Here is a 13,345-nt window from a genome sequence, read left to right as displayed (position 1 = left end):
TCATCTGGAGATGAAAAGTACAGCATTGGGAATACAGCCAATGATATTATAATAAGTTTATATGGTGACGTGATGATATACTTACTGTGGTGATCACTGAGTAATGTATAGAATTGTCAAATTACTATGTTGTACACCTGAAACTAATTTAACATTGAATGTCAGGTATATGTCTAATAATAATTTTTTAAGTGCAGCATGACAAAAGCTCTGGGTGGCTCAGAGGAACATATTGTGAGAAAAATCTGGGCACTGAAATCTCTCAGTTAGAAAGTAAATAAAAGTAGTGAGATTCTTAATGTGAGGTTTGGAAAAACGTTAACCCAAAATTTTAACTTTTATTTTATGTATGCATTAAGGCCATATGTAATAAAAATCTGTCTAAATACTTACCAAAGAGCTTTTTGAATACATTTAAATTAAAATATTAATGAAAAGAAAACATTGTATCATAGTTTGAATGGTAGCATTTTTTGTTTCTTATTAAACTATACCAGGAAAGGAGGCCAAGACTCAATGAAATATGGCTATTATCCCCAGTTTCACAAGAGCATGAACCTCTCTGGCTTAACAAAGCCTAAGGAATCTACTACAGAAATGGGTTGTTCTTACTACCCTGGAGCCTTTTGTGCAGACTATGAACCAAAAGCTCAATATTAATTATAATTAATCTTAAAATTAATTATATTACAAAGTTGTATTATTTGGAAGATGTGTTTAAATGACTCAAAGTTAAAAGATCTCAGTATAATGCTGGTTCTATAATTATCCTGTCAGAAAACATTACTTGTAAAACTTAATGATGTAGAACCATAATCATAGCATCGAGTAGGAGGTTGCCAAGCAGATGGGAAAGCTTTTTGGTTTTTGTTTTCCAGTTGTTTTCTTCTCTTTCCTCCCCTCCTTTCACAAGGAGAATCAGCCACCTGTTTTTAAAGGCTGAAGTATTTTTACTGTTCTTGGTAGGAAACATTTGTTTAAACAAAGTAGCACTTGGTTGCTAAACCCTTGATTCTAAATGGACATAGCCATCTCATTTTTGTTGGGCCAGGGTTTGGATAACAATTTGATTTCCCAGTCTGTTTCTTTTATGACCATATAATCCTCTTCCAGTGTTGCATGCTCTGTGAGCTACAAGCACTTGAGAGCTCATAAGCACAAAGACTCTAAGGTTTCTTTGGGATTAGTACCATACAAATGCAGATTTGGCACAATGGAAGACTGATTCCATCCTTGTAACTGTTACTGCTCTACTTCCTGCTTCCTCTGGGTAGCAAAGCTAGCCACTGTTTTTAAAATACTTACTTTAGCTGCTGACTTTTTCATTGGCTGCCTGGAGAAGAGAAGGAGTTCTTGCCTATGTATTTCAGTGTTTTGATCCCTTTCAATCATTTTTTAAAATATATGTCATTAAATTTTACAGGAGTATTACAGAATTCCTAATTGCAGAATTTGAACTTGAGCTACGCAATCTTACTTTTCGTCTTTAATCTATGTGTCAATGACCTTTTTAAGTCTGATTACCTGTATGAACTCTCTTCAGAATCTTTCCCTGGTTAACACAGTATAGAGAAGTGCTGGAAACCAGTTCTTTTCTGTGACACAATTCTTCCAACGGAGTTGAAATGCTTTGCAAACAATTTCACGTATATCAGCCAATTCATATACAAAGCAATTTCATGTGAATCCTTTCCTTTTTATATATCATCTTTCAGTGATGATCAGGAATTCATGCTGGTATAGAGACTCTGGTTTGGGAGGAGGAAACAGGGGCTTGCGAGGGGAGGGCGAGAGCAGAAGCAGCTCACCTGCTGTTAGAACGACCTTAGCTGGTGGTACCAACATCTTCACCCTTTATGCATCTGCATCCTTTATGCATGAAATAGCAATATGCCTTTCCCTGTCGTGTAATCCTTATTTAGTTAATACCCAGTAGGATTTGCAAGCCCTTCACATCTCTGTGGATTTATTTTATTTCAGAGTGCAAGTGACTTTATGGCCCAATTACCATCATTGTGACTTATTGCATTATTGTGGGAGGGAGAGAGGAGCAAGAAACGCCTGATCACGTGTATCGTCATCAATGGAATGAGTGCCACGCACTCCTGGCCAAGGCAGAGGGATGAATGAAACCTTTCTGATCTATTGTTTATCAGAACACTGAAGCCTGGGTGATTGTGCCGTACTTTAACAGACAAGTGTGTCAAATGTATGGGTGAAGATGTTGCAGTGGTGGTGTTAGAGTAATTAATATTTGGAAGGTAATGAATATTTTGATTTTAAAGATGTCAAAGGTCAAAGACGGAAGGAATGACTAAGATCGGATGTTGACCCCCTCAAATTACAGGGGTATTGAAGCGAGACTGAGTCACCACCTGACCCCAGGAATGAACCAGCGAGGAGGGCTCCTTATTAGAGCAAGGCTCCCGGAAGCCAGATAGCCCTTGTGCTTGCAAGAGCTCAAGGTACAGCCGGCTGTGGAGCACCGAAGCAGCAGCAGCCACAGCAGCCACGGGAATCGTGACCCTCAGGCCCGGCGCCTACCTGGAATTTCCGCAGCGCCTGGTTCAGAATCACCGGGGCGGACAGCTCCCCGCCGCCGCCGGCGCCGACTGCGGAAGGGGACCGAGAGCGCGGGCTTTACGCTCCGTGAGCCGGCTGGGGCGGCGGGAAGACCGGCTGCGTCCCCCCCAACCCCCGACACCCACTCGGTTCCTCCCTTCCCCCTGCGGGGCCGCGCGGGGCCTGCGGGTGGCCGTCCCGGGCCACACATCCCGCAGGCGAGGAAGCCACCGGCCGCCCTCCCCCCTACCGCCACCGCCGCCGCAGCTGCTCTCCTTGCCCCGCTCGGCCAAGGGGTGTGGGGCGTGCCCCGCGCGGGCCCCGCCCCGGCCTGCTCCCCATTGGCCGGCGGGCGGGCCGGATGTGCGAGGAGGCGGGGCCGTCTCTGGCGGCTCGCGCCCGGGAAGGTAGGCCAGGGAGCGCGGGGTGCAGACGGAGGGCGCGCGGGGACGCAGCGGGCGCGGAGGAGACGCAGCGGCGGCGGTAGCGGCGGCACCTGGGCCCGGCCGCAGCCCCTGCCTCCCGCCCTCGCGCCCTGCGTCCCTCGCGGCCTGCAGCCTGCGGCGCCCGAGCTCCGAGGGCGCTTCCGAGGGCGCTGGGCACGAGGCGGCCAAGATGGCGGGCCGGCCGGGCGTGGGGCGGCAGGCGCTGTGCTGCGGGCTGCGCTGGTGGGGGGCGGCGGGCCGCGCTGGTGGGGGGCGGCGGGCCGCGGCGCGGGCCCGGTGCCCGGCGCGTGCGGCTGGGAGGCGCTCTGGGGGGCGGGAGCGCGGGCGGCGGCCGGGGCCAGGGCCCAGGTCGGCGGGAGCGCGCGGAGGAGGGCGCCGGCGCTGCTCGAGGCGGCCCTCGCGCGCCACGAGAGCCTGCACATCTGGGACGAAGTGTTCGGCGAGTCCGGCCCGGACAGCGGCGGGAACGCCTTCTACAGCACGTCCGCCGCCTCGCGCTCCACGTCCGCCGCCTCGCGCTCCTCCTCCGCCGCCTCCTCGGACGCCAAACACAAGGGCCCCGGCCCCCTGCTGCCTCCCGACGCCCCCGAAGGGCAGGAGTCCGACGAGGACGAGGCCAGCGCGGGTTGGAGTGCTACGCTGCGGGACCGCCCGCCCCCGCGCTTCGTGGACACTGGCGGTAAGGCGCGGCCCGCGGGTGCGGGGGCTGCCTGGGGAGGCGTGAGCGCGGGGCTGGGAGAACTCCGGATGCTCCGCGGGCCGGCTGCTTGAGGGCGGCTTTTCGGTCAGCACACAGATGGGGCCCTGGCAGCGGGGATTTGAAGTGCGAGAATCTGGTTGCGTGGTGGTGGTTGGTGGGGGCCGCTCCGACTTCTTCGCGGATGGAGAGGATGAGGCGGAGGCCCAGGTGGCACCCTGCCGCTGGCAAGGACCCAAGGGGAGGGCCTTTCCTCCCTTGCTGGGAGTGTCCAACCCAGTCACACCTGTGGGGTTGTTGTTAGGGGTGCGTTTCAGTTAGGTTCCTAAAGCCCGATGCAGCTTGTGTGTGTGTGTGTGTGTGTGTGTGTGTGTGTGTCTGTTTGTTGCGGGTGGGGGGGTACGTAAATCGTTTTGTGTGGATGGCCCCAGAGCAGCGTTACCCAGGTGCCAGGGGTGGGGCAGCCAGCCTTTGGAGGGAGGCCTAGTGCGAGCCGGGACGTCTTCACTGGCTCGTGTTTTCTCCAGTGAATCTGACCAACTTTGTCCATCCCTTTCAGGATCACTTGGTGAGAGCAGAGAAGAGTGAGAGGACCAGTTATCAGCGTTAAGCTGTCTTCTCTCGCTCCAGAAGGCACTTGTGTGTTCTGCTTACCGACACGGTCATGGTCAAGCCCCTGATATCTGGAGGTCGCAGGCCTGCTGGTGGTTGTGGCTGCTTGAAATCCTCCTTTACTGCCTACTTTTTGGGAAGGTAATTCTGACACGTCTCTGCTTAGCCTGCAGAAGCTCTGCGGCCTCTGCCCTCTGGGAGAGGTGGAGACCAGCCAGCAGTCCCACCTGTCCCCTGATGCTTTCTGTTCCTTGCTCGACAGCCTACTGTGGCAGGCCCTTGTTTCTGCACACCATTTTCTTGTGTTGAAGAGTGTGCAACCAGTGTTGTGGAGGACCAGGGAGTGGCCATACTGGACCCAATGCCGCTCTCCCTGTGGCTCTCCATGATTGTTGTTCAACCATAAGAGAGCAGGCCAAAGGGAACCCTGGCTGGTGCCTGGGCTAGGATCTGGACCTTGTGCCACAGCCTGCTGGTAGGCTGATTGGGTTGGCTGGACTCTCTCAGCAGGGAGTGGTCTGCAGACCTCCCACAGACAGGCTGCAGTGTGGACACCCTGAGCTACAGCTGGGCTCTAGGGTCCGAGTCAACTGTGCTGTGTTTTGGAATGGGTGAATTTAACATATTCTCATTTAGGCTTCAGTTCAGAGTTTGGGAATTTTGAAAGTCACATCACCCTGCATAATCCTTTTAAAGCCCATACATTTCCCAGAATGTCATAAGGGTTTCCAGCCCCAGATGGCTGTTTTCCATTCAATTAGCTCTTTAAGAATTGTACGTACCCAGAGCTCTGGTTTGACAGACTTGATGCTGTGAGTGCTGTGATCCAGTTTTTGATCTTGGAACATGAGAGACATGTCCTCTTGTTTCCCTCCCTCTCTGGGGAAAATAGGGGAATCGTGTTAGCTTAAGCCTGGTTATGACTAAGAGCCCAGGAGTGTTGGTCTGAGAAGGATGAGCGCACCTAAATACATTTTCAAGCAATATTCTGTTTCTCAGTATCCTATACTTGGGAGAAATTCTGCATCAGAGCAATTTAGTCTAGCCACTGTGGCACTTAAATGGTCATGAAGTTCAGGATCATTTGTCATTTAGCATCAGGTTCAAATTCTGCTTCCTTTGGATGTGCACTGAGCTCACATCTGGACCTGAGAATCACAGGCAGGCAGGTGCTTTAACCAAAGACATTTAGTGGTTATTGGATGGTATTTATACCCAATTTTGTTTTCTGGTTTTTTGTGGAAGCTTGCTTTTAAAATCCAGCCCTAATGAAGAATTTCCTTTTCTTCTTGAAACAGTCTTTCCCTGTGGGAAATTCGGGGTGGTGGCGGAAGGGTGAGGTGGATGGTTTATTAAGCATGAGTTCAGATGGCCTGGAACAATGGGATATGATTTATGGGGCCTGGAAATAGATGCCGGGCAGAGAAAACCCTTGTGCCCCGCGGTGGGGGGAGGAGAGATGGACGGGTTTGGTAAGAGTGAGAGCTGCACCCTGGCCAGTCTGAGAGCAGAGAGGCTCAGGCTCTGAGGTTTATTAAAGTGTCAAATATAACCCCACTTTAGGAAGGCAGCTTGGGCCTGTCTTCCATCTTTGTTCCCTGGTTCACTGACAGACGTCAGCGGGCCGGTGGGGTAGGAAAGGGTGGCAAACAGGATGGTGGCATTTGGATCTGTGATCAACCCTCGAATAGGAAAATCCGTAGCAGAAATGGCTGTTGCTGCTAGAAGCAGATGAGGAAAGCAAAGGACTTAGGGAACAGGTTTCATGCCTGCCTTCTGCTGCAAAAGCGTGTGTGTGTGTGTGTGTGTGTGTGTGTGTGTGTAGATAAGTGAATGTGTATGTGTGCATAGGTGTCTTACACATAAATATGTATTGCTTGTGCGGGATTGGGCTGGTTGGGGATTTTGGTTTTGGTTTTAAATTAGAGATCACAGGTGCTGTCTAGGAGTCCCGCTGATGCCCTAGAGTCCCTGCGCTGGAGAGAGGCATCGGCACTGGGCACCCCTGAGCTTGGATCTGCATCTGGAGTGCAGTAGGGAGGCACCTGGTGCCCAGCCGAGGGGAGGAGGGCAGGGAGGCAGAGGTGTTTCTGTGGTTCAGGTTGAGACTAGTCCACGAACAGCTCTTCTAGTCTTCCAGTCTTCCCAGATTCTTCCTTCTGTTCTGTCCACACATTTAGCTTCCTGGATCAGGCGCTCCAGAAGTGCAGCCAGCAGATAGGAGTGGAGGTACCCTCTCCCTCTCCCCCTTCCCTCTCCTCCCTGGCTTCTGGTTGTGCCTGGAGATATGGGCCCCCTTGAGGTGATTTAAATACAAAGACCATGCTTGCCCTGCTGCCTCTTAAACCCTGTCTGAAGGGAGGGTCAGCTTGGAAGCTGGAGATGCGTGCTGGGACCCCAGGGTCCAGAACCTTCTCCTCATCAGTCTTACAGCTCTCCCTCTAAAATAACCCCTTCAAGCTGTCAGCCTCACCTGCCCACTGTGTAAATAACTGACACAGCAGCACAGCAGGCGGGCTCACTCCTTGGAAGCAGCACGAAATTCAGGACGCGCTGGTTTCTGGGCTTCTGCCCTTCTCATTTCCCATTCTGAGCAGTCTTGTGACTCGTTTCCTCTGAGGAGGCAAAGGAACAGGCAGATTCCCAGATGCTCAGGGGCTCCTCTGTGTTTGGCTTTGTCGGTGGTTCCTTTGCCGTGGCTGGCTGCATTCTGAGCTGTTTGCTTTTTCTCTTAGAGGCTGGACATCCTAAGAGTTTTTTTTTTTTTTTTCTGTGTACCCTGTCAGCAACCCTCGGTAATCATTCAGCAGGGAGGTGTGACCTTGAGAAGCTGAAGACGACCGTAGGCCTTAGGAAATTAACACGGTTAGGGTTTGTTGTTGGTTTACTCGGCTTAAAGTCTTTTTTGACTGAGAAGTAAGAGGAGAAACATCTTAAAGCTAGAGTTAAATGTATATGCTTGTAATGGGTTTGTGAGCTGAGGTACCTGAGCCCTCATCATTGGTGTCCACGGTGAGCCACTGCTCCCAGCTTTAGCTCTGTATGGCATTCGGTGGCTCCGGGAGGAGCTGGGCGTCTGGGCAAGCGACAGGGTACGCCTTATGCAGTGCTCCCTAATAGTCAGCCACGTGCCCCTACCACACAGAATTCAGAGAAGGGAGCTTCCTGGAGGGAGGTGGTGTTCAGGCTGTGGGCATGACGGTGACCACAACCAGCGGGCCCCGGTCATAGTGTTTCATTTCATAATCACGCCAAACCTTTGCGAGTACTCCGAGAGAGCTGCGATCACCTCCACTTCACAGAGAAACATGGTTTCGTCTGAGGCGATGAGATTACCTGGGGAAGTGGTAGCCTTCTCTCGAGGGAGACTTGATTAATCAGGGAAGGTTGTGCCTTTTTAGTTTTTTTTTTCGTTACAGCAATCTGAAAACTTTTGCTGTCAGAAATACTTTTGTATTTTTACAGGGAATTGCTTTACAGGGTCTTTTTCTCAGGGTGTACGCAGTTCAGTGAGATCTAATGCATGTATGGATTTGGATTTGTGTAACCAATCTGCACAGTCGGATAAGAGACAGGAAATCTGCAATGTTATCTCTTTATTTAATCTGTCTCAGCCACTGTGATGAGCGTCGATAGAGCGCTTCTGCAGGCAGCAGGGCTCTGAATCCATGAGGAATCTGGGAATTGTGTGGGGTCTGGTACTCAGTTTTATTTTATTTATTTAAAGATTTTATTTATTTTATTTGACAGATAGAGATCACAAGTAGGCAGAGAGGCAGGCAGAGAGAGGGACGAGGAAGCAGACTCCCTGCTGAGCAGAGAGCCCGATGCGGGGCTGGATCCCAGGACCCTGAGATCATGACCTGAGCCGAAGGCAGAGGCTTTAACCCACTGAACCACCCAGGCGCCCCTGGTACTCAGTTTTAGAGTTGAAAACTCACCTTTATTTTTAAGAAGTGTGATTGTGTATTTTTTCTTATTAATAAGTAATATATGTACATTTTAGGGGAAAATGATAAAATTTTAAGAAATCCCATAACCCCTCATGACCTTAGCTAATCATAGTTAATCATATTGAGTATATTCTTCATATATCTTAGGTGTCAGCTTGTTGGGTGACCTGCTCTTTAATTGTAATTAATATATTGTAGTCGTTTTCCATTTACATTTTTAAATGTCGATTTTAATGAGTCCGTGGTATCACACAGTTTCCTCTGGGTCCGTGTTGTTGCTGCCTCCCTCTATGTTTGTTGAATAAAGGAACTAACAGAAGACCAGATGAACCAGATGAACACACAGCTAGATTGTTAAAAATGAGGATGGAATGAGCACCAATGGAGAAATGTCTAAACGTTTTCTACATCCCAAATAGTGGAAGAGAGGTTGGATCACTCTTGAGGGAACGGATTCCCTACTAGGAAGGCAGCGAAGCAAGTCTGGGATGTGTTTTACAGGTTTTCTGTCCTGCATAGAAAACTGAACTTGGCCTCGGAGGAACTCTACAATCTTGGGCTTCTGAGGCCTCCCCACTTCCTAAGAGCTAGAGACCCCCAGACAGGAGCCTATTAGAAATCTGAAGGGAAGCCAGCCTCTTGTACCCTTTTATCTGTTTAACAAGTGCTTGTGTGTCCTGTACTATGTGCATATCGTGTTCTAAGAACTTCGGTTTTTTTTAAAGATTTTATTTATATATTTGAGAGAGAGAGAAAGAGGGCAGGAAGTGAAGAGGGAGGGAGAGGGACATGCAGACTCCTCGCTGAGCAAGGAGCCTGACACGGCCCTCTCCCAGGACCATGAGATCATGACCTAAGCTGAAGTCAGATGCTTACCCACTGAGCCACCCAGGTGCCTCTAAACACTTTGTAACGTGTGTGCTCCTCAAAACAATCTTGTGATGTATTGTTATCCTCATTTTTAGTATAAGGAAACTGAGTCACCGATTGGTCAAGTGATCTCAGGTGAAAGAGTTCCTTTGATTAGGGCTCGAGGAAACCCCATCCTTACGGCGTGAATGTGGAACACAGTATATCTGTTCAGATCTGCTACTTAATGGTATTTCCCTTGTGAGGGGCCCTTGAAGGCCAGTGTCATTCTCCAGATCTGTCTGACCTGCTGCCTCTCTTCCTGGTGGCGGCACCTCATTGCTCAGCACCCTTTGTCGTGAGACGGGGCCGCTGCCTGGATTCAGCGCGGTGGAAAATGAGCCCAAGGGTGGGCTCCACTCTCAGGCCTGGCCGCGGGGAGGCCCTTGGGAGCCACACGTCAGGGATGTTGGGGGCCGGCAGGTAAAACGACCTCGTATCGAAATCACCATTTGGAGAAAAGCTGCTCCTGCATCAGCCACAGCTCTCAGGGATTAAAGGCTTTTCGGCCAGAAATGAACTTCTTCCCCTGTTGGTTCTTGGTACGTTTGGTGGGGGGTGTTAGAGGAGCCGGGTTTGCAGACACAGACGCTGAAGAAAAGCGGATTCCTCTAGGGAAGTGGATTCAGAGCAGTAGGGCCCACACGGCATTGCTGCGTGGGGACTCCTGAGGGGCTACGAGGGAAGACAACCCAGAGGATAAAAATCGATTCCCTGTCTCCTTGCTGCGACATTTCCACGGTGATTTTGGGAGCGGCCACGGAAGGGTGCCGGGAAGCCACGTGCATCCTGCGCTCTGGAGATGGGTGCTGAACCGCACGTCAGTGGTTTGAGGCTGTAGATGGTTTGGAAGGGGCTAGGGGGTCAGTTTATGGCTGGAGAGGACCTGGGGCAGGTGGCCTGGGCTGTGCGTGGGCTCCCCCTGTGACTTTGCACCAAGGGGCTCCTTCCCAGGGTTCTGAAGGTCAGGAAAGATGTGCGGGGAAGCCCAGAGCTGCTGGCTCATTCTGGGGAGCTTTATCTTTCTTCCTTTAAACTCCCTCTGTCCTGTGTGGCCAAAATGCACATGATGACTTTTGTGCTACTTAGGAGATTTTCAGACCTTTGCAGCAACCAGGAACCTTAAAGAGGGCAAACCCAGGGTACCTATATGAGGCAGGGGAAAGCAGGCGCTGTCTTTGAAGTTGGGAGTGGGAGGGCCCCAGAGCCCCCCACCCCAGGGTGCTTCCACACCCCATCCCGCTCAGTTCCTCATACTCTAATGTGAAGGACCTTTGGCTGGGACCTGGGTCAGGAGGGGAGAGAGGCCTCTGAGAGGCACCCAGTCCTTTTCTGAGATGGTGAAGAGGACACTGATAAGTCCATGAGATTCTGGTGTTTCAAAGCCACCCAAAAGTGTCTATGGCAAAGTGATTAAAAATTGAATTATTTGGGGGCTTCCTAGGTGCCTCAGTTGGTTAAGCATCTGCCTTCGGTTCAGGTCATGGTCTCAGGGTCCTGGGATCGAGCCCCAAATCGGGCTTCCTGCTCAGTGGGAGAGTCTGCTTGTCCCTCTGCATATGTGCTCTGTCTCAACAAATCACAATTTTTTTTTTAAATTTTAAAGATTTTTATTTTATTATTTTGGATGGAACTGGAATGGGAGGACATCTGTTTCCTTCTTTAGGAAACTGTTACAAAAAGAAGATCATGGATTGGGAGAGAGGATGATTTTCTAGGAAGAAAAAAGGTAAATAAGTGTAATTGCCTAAAAGTGGTGACAGTCTTGCTTGTAGATGTTCCTCCTGCATTTTGGGAAGTTGGAGAATCCGTAATACTTTCAATTAAAGTTTTCCTGAGAATCCCCAGCTGACTTTGGGGGTGGGGGACATTGTCCTTTGTGAAGATTTTGAGTTTCTGTGAGTGAGCAGACCTCCACTCCAGAGTGACATAAAAAGCAATCTGCACCTCCTTCCTGATTTGTCTGTAATGAAACTTGCTTTCCTCAGGTCCCAGCATTCGAGGCAGATAAATATGTTCCCTTTCGTTAGCTCTTACTCATACTTCAGCAAGATTTCCCATGTGCTTTCCTTGGCTGGCTGGGAAACTGGACCACAATTTATGGGATCTTAGGGGACAGGCGCATAGAATTCCAGTGGGATCCCAGAACAGAAACTAATTGGAGATTAGAGACCATTGTGGTGTGAAGCTTTTCTTTGAGATTGAAAGAGGTGCATGTTATGCAAATATTAGCAATGTGAGTTCACACTGTCTATTGAAAATTTATAGACTCATTATGGTCACAAAGGCAGGAAGATAAGTAGATTTTGGAAAAGATGCAGGTAAATTCAGGGAGGTGGCAAATTTGACAGAGAAAAATCACAAGTAGATGGAGACGCAGTCAGAGAGAGAGGGAAGCAGGCTCCCTGCCGAGCAGAGAGCCCGATGCGGGACTCGATCCCAGGACCGTGAGATCAAGACCTGAGCTGAAGGCAGCGGCTTAACCCACTGAGCCACCCAGGCACCCCCTGGCCCAAACTTTTTAAAAAGATTTTATTCACTTATTTGACACACAGAGAGCCAGAAAGCACAAGTTGGGGGAATGGCAGAGGGAGAAGGAGAAGCAGGCTCAGGGGAGCTGAGCAGGGAGGCAAATGTGTGGGCCTCCATTCCAGGAGCCTGGGATCATGACCTGAGCTGAAGAAAGACACTTAACCAACTGAGCCACCCATGCGCCCCCTGGCTCCAACTTCCAAAGATGGTGTATGAGATACCTTTGGTAGGAAGGAATGAAGATCAGCAACTGTCCTTGATTCTGCTTCTCAGGAAGGCATTGTGATGTGGTACCCAGGACTTTGGAGACACACACACGCTTGGTGCCCTCCGGCTCTGCCACTAAAGCAACACCTTCCAGAGGGCAGCTGCAGGCACCGGGTGGCGTCACACAGGGTCAGACCCGGGAGGCACTCAGCCATGTACCCCTTCCACCATCCTGCTGGGGTTAAAAAAATTACCTATATATATATATATAAAAGAACCAGAATAGTGGGAATGAATGAAAGATAAAAGTGTCCTATGTAGTAGTGGTAGTTCTCTTGTAGTACTTTTTCTCTCTCTCTCTCTCTCTTTTTTTTTTTTTTTTTTTTTCTTTCTTGGTTTGTTTTCTGGGGAAGGGGCCTGCCATGTGGGTTTTCAGTCAATGATGTTCCCTGACTTAAGTCCTACCGCCCCCCTCAAGGGGGTGGGCTCTGAGGAAACTTTTTTTTTTTTCAGGCTTTTGTTCTCTGGCGGTTTTTTGTTTGTTCACGTTTTTTTTCTCACTTTGACCGCTTTTGATGGATTTTGTAGTTTTAGAGGAAAACAAACCGCACCCTGATCTCCCTCTCAGAGAGAAGCCTCAGTCTGGCTGCAGAGCCCAAATAAGTTCCCCCTTGGCTGCTGGCAGAGCAGGTTCGAAGTCGCTGTCCCTGGGGATGGAGGATCTTTTGCTTGTACCCAAAAGCACGGCAGCAGCTTTTGGGCACCTCTAGACTGCTAGAGAGGTTCCAAGCAGCAATCACACACTGAGATTTTCCCGCTGGCCCGGGCTGCGAGTGCCCGGTCTTTCTGGGTCTAAGAGCGCCCACCTTACATGCACCAATTTCAGGGAAGGCAGAGGTTCGCGCGCGGGTCTCAGGCTCTGAGAATGGGGCACAGGTCCCAGAGCACCAGGCTGGGCCTTCGTGCACCTCTCTGGGGCGAAAGTTTGGTGCAGGCTCTGAAACAAGGGCGTTTATCAAAGGGCACCTGCTGGGCCTTTATACCTCTCTCAGGGGAGTATCTCAGGCTCTATAGCAGGACTCTTGCATTCTGCTGCCTGGTGTGGCTCCCATTCCCTCACAGGAAGCGGACCCCATGCATTCTCCTTGCACTGGCAGCTTAGGGACCAAGAGCTGGTTTCTCTGCCGCACTCTCTCTGACTCAGTGCCAAGGGAGGCTGTCCTGGGACCAGGGACTTAAGCCCTTGTCCCTAGCCGCCCCGATTCCCACAATTTCCCCAGAGATGCTTTGCTCTTTTGGAGTGCTTTCAACCAGTCTCCGAGTTAATGCTGGTCCCCAGACGCAGGGCACTCTCGCTTGTATTGGGGTATTACTTTCCAACTGTTTGCCTCTGGTAGCTCCCTCCCCCTTTTGTTTATCTTCTGATA

General features: G+C 50.3%; 1 protein-coding gene across 1 annotated transcript in view; it reads left to right on the top strand.

Moving 5' to 3' along the window:
• The first annotated feature begins 3,619 nt into the window (after positions 1-3,619).
• Positions 3,620-13,345, top strand: part of LOC309857029 (ral GTPase-activating protein subunit alpha-2-like) — a 32,909-nt gene continuing 23,183 nt past the window's right edge. The window contains exon 1 of the mRNA XM_082749926.1: positions 3,620-3,687. The gene's annotated coding sequence lies outside the window, so the exon portion shown is untranslated. The remainder of the gene's footprint in view (positions 3,688-13,345) is intronic.

Source organism: Mustela nivalis (assembly GCF_964662115.1).
Source record: "Mustela nivalis genome assembly, contig: HAP1_SCAFFOLD_236, whole genome shotgun sequence".
NCBI lineage: Eukaryota > Metazoa > Chordata > Mammalia > Carnivora > Mustelidae > Mustela > Mustela nivalis.
The sequence above is the reverse complement of the archived record's forward strand: the minus strand, read 5'-3'. Positions and strand labels throughout refer to the sequence as shown.